The sequence below is a fragment of the Corvus brachyrhynchos genome, unplaced genomic scaffold, assembly GCF_000691975.1.
Source record: "Corvus brachyrhynchos isolate BGI_N302 unplaced genomic scaffold, ASM69197v1 scaffold409, whole genome shotgun sequence".
Classification (NCBI taxonomy): Eukaryota; Metazoa; Chordata; class Aves; order Passeriformes; family Corvidae; genus Corvus; species Corvus brachyrhynchos.
Window position 1 is genome coordinate 3,262,995 of NW_008246059.1, and position 3,934 is coordinate 3,266,928.

Here is a 3,934-nt window from a genome sequence, read left to right on the forward strand (position 1 = left end):
TTCCGCTCATCAGAAAGGGATTTATAAAATAATCCTGAAGGTGAGGAACAGACATCTGTCAGGGACTGGCTGAGTTTCACTTTGCGAAATTTAAGAAGGGAGAGAAATCCTGTTAAGCTCTCTTTAGTCACCAATAGACATCAAAGGTAATAATTAAAGAAGACAGACGTCATAAAAATAAATTTATGTAGTTCTTTATAATGCACAAGCACTCTAGTGTGTAAAACATCTATTAGAGTGAAAGAAAATACAACATTCCAAATGAGCAAAATCTGTTTTGTTTGAGGTTTTTTGCCTACTTGAGTAACGTTTCAAAAAAAAAGACCCCCAAGTTTAAACTAAAGTCTTTCAAAACCTTTGCCATCTGTGGGTACATGAACTATGGATGACCCCGAATGATTTGCACTCTGCTCAGAATCCCTTAGAAAGCACGGGAAAAAGTATCATTAAGAATGACTGATGACTGCCAGTCATGGTTGACCTCACCCAAGCTTTGGTCTCTGCCTCAGTAATAAGCTGTCCTTTATTAGCACCAACACTCCATAAAAGGGGTGTGTTTAGTCACAGGATAGTGGCCTTCTAATGCTCATTGCTTCTCCCTGAAAGATTGATTAGTGCTCATTTTTACTGCCTTCACAGTATATACAGTGACAGTGCTGCAGAGTGTCAGGGCCTGCAATATTGATGATAAGTACAACTACAAACTGGAGGTTTGGAAAAGGCAGAGTACTGGGAGTTCACTCTTCTTTTCAACTGGAAAACACTGCCAAAACGAAAAGGACAAAACACAAGCTTACACATGAGCTACCGATATTCTAGTAAAGATAAACTGAGACTAGGGAATTCCCTCTCCCTGAAAAAAGGCCATTTAAAATACAAAACTTAACAGAAAATGTTGTTTTTTCATTTTGTTTTGAAAACACATAGGCATTTTTCCTTTCACCTACCAGAGGCTAAGGCAAAAAAAGATTACCCTGAAATATCATTCTTGTGTTTGTTTTTTATTTCAGAAAGTGACTTTTTTTTTATTTCAGTAGTGACTTACAGAGCAGGGAAAAAAAAAATCTGTTGCAAGCACAAAAAGTGAATGTTCCCGATTTGGAAGCTACTGCAGTGCCCCTTTGCAGCAGCAGGTGCCTCTGAGGGTAAAAAAGAAAGGAAACATGAAGAAAACATGTTGGCTATGTATCATAGTCTGCACAAATCTGCCTGCATTAACATGACTCCTCTGCTGCTTTTACTCTTACATTTGAAGTAAGTGGGATCTATGCAAATTCCTTCAGTGAAATTAAGATCTGGAGTATAAACTGGCACCATCAGAGAAAAAAACTGTGGTAGATTCATGTAATGTAGTATGCAATTGCATGCAGTGCAAAGCATATTTTAAATAGAGCAAGACCCAGACATGATCCTTGCAAAGCATCAGCATCATAGTGATGAAACAGCAGGTAATTCATGAACTTTTTCAAATAAAGAGATTCCAACCTGAATATACTACTTGGAAAAGCCATGCCTTGACTTGATTTGATTTAAAAAGTAGAAGAGAATTGAAAACAGTCTTTAAAATTGGTGTTTTAACCAGAGACTTTATAGCATAGAAGGCCAGCTCGAAGTTATACTAGGAAGTTTAATATGGAACTACTTGTCCATATGGCTCTTCCTGGGAACGACTCATTTCACATGTTACAGCAAGATACAGCCGAAAAAAGGCATGTTTCACTGTTACTTTTATATAGCTGGGAACTTGAGCACAGCAACCTCATACCAAAAATTACTACAGCAAGAGTTTACTGCATTAATAATAGGATGCCCTACTGCTGTGACACATTCTGTACTTTGAAATAAATATTAGTCACAATAGTTAGGTTTTAAATTCATATACTTTAAAGCTGAGCTGTAACTATGACACTTGCAATAGTGATGATTTGCCAATAAGACCTATTAACCATTTCACAAAGAGCTCCTTCTTTTATTCAGTCTGCTGTACTGTCTTAACAATATCTACCTATGAATAATTTAAAGATATTCTTACTTAAAAACAAACCAAAACACAAACACTAGCACTTGAAAACTGGATGTTAAAATTCAAATTCACACCTTCGCATTGAATTAACATCTTTTGATTTTGGTAATAGAGGTTACTTGCAAATAATAAATTATTTCTTTTCAAATTTTAAAAAAATAATAAAAAAATCTTACTACATGTCCATACTTTATGGCCCAAGTCCTGTGTCATGAAAGTCAATGGCATACTCTTTAACGTACTTCCTTTGGGCTTTGGATCAGGCCCAGTCTGGAAACTGTTCATTCTTTTCATTCACTACCTTACATTTTGTACATTTAAATAACAGTGATTGGAGGGGGGAGGCAAAAAACCAAAAAACCACAAAAACTTGAGTATTAAACTAGTATTTTTAAATCAGGGAAAAAAATCATTTTAAAAATTAATTAAAACTGGTTTATGTTGAAAAGCAAAAAATTACACTACAAATCTAGACATTCACACAGTTACTAGTTCTTTTGGTGGTCAAAACTGGCCCTGCTGTACAGAGGAAAACAGAGACAATGATAAGCAGCACCGTGACTATTAGCTTAGAGGGATTCTACTTGGCTATTTTCCTGCAGCATGCACTGCAATCACAACAATAAAGAAATCCTGTATTCCACTCTAATTCACCGAGAAATAGAAATGCTAGAAATCTAAAATAATTAAGTCAATTCTAGGTTTTTTCAGAATGGAAAGGAAGCCTCTTTCTCATATTAGCTTTAAATTTCACAGAGATACAATAGCCATGGAAGAAAAAAAAATGTCCATCAACTAAAATAAAATGCTTAGTGCTGCAGCACTGTGGTGAACAAACAAGAGCAAATCAAGAAATGAAACACTAGGAGAAATAAAAATAAGAACAAATTAAAGGTCACATATGGAGTTTGGGTAGCAGGCCTGCTCCAAGAAATATAAAGGGGGAGGTATATAAGTTATGGTCTGATTTTTTTTTTTTTTTTTTTAAAATCTTACATTTGTGAAAATACTGAATCTATAATCAGTTAAATGGAGCTCAGGGTTAAGTAGCAAGTACACTAAGCTAGAAATTCATCTTAGTTTCTGTATTCCCACAAAGAGAACTCTTTCCAACCAGGTGCTCTACTGATGGATCCCTAAACCAATGACTAAACTCAAAATTGGACTAATATGCCACATATAAATCTGAAGAGTGATAATTACAAGTCTTGTTCCCATTATTGACTAGTTTTAATTTACGACACAAAATTAATATAGTCAATCAACAACATGAAAACACATCTATAAATGGAGGGTGCAATCAGAATGCACACCTTGCACATTCCACATATGATAAAATATAGCACACAAAATCCAAAGTATTGGTGGCAGTTGTTTGAGAGGTGAATTTTCTATCACAAAAAATCTGCCATCTCCAGTTCTAGTATCTTGTCTACATGTATAAGGATCAGCTGACAAGCACATGTCTGAATGTTCAAATAAGAAATTAGCATCGTCATATACTAGCAAGCTGTTTTTCTGAATACTTCAAAATTAATCTGTTGTCACTTTTAAGCCCAACTGCTGCTATGATAAAAAATTCCTTAAAATTAAACACTAGTGATTTAAATGACTGAATAAGACAACTGCCCAGATTTATTCTTTCGAGCATATTCCCATACTTACAATATATTTAGTATACCTGAAAGAATAAATTTTCATACAAAGTCCAAGTATTGAACAATTTTATGTAGACACGCTGTCTAGAATTCTCTGATTGTTCTTTACATTGATCCTTTGGTTACAGATACCCTTATAGCCTTAACATAAAGAAAAACTCTAATGCCCCTCAAGGATACAGCAAATATTTTATAGAAGAATACAACAAGAGGGATACCAAGAATGAAATTGGTGCTTTTTTTCCTTCTCTTT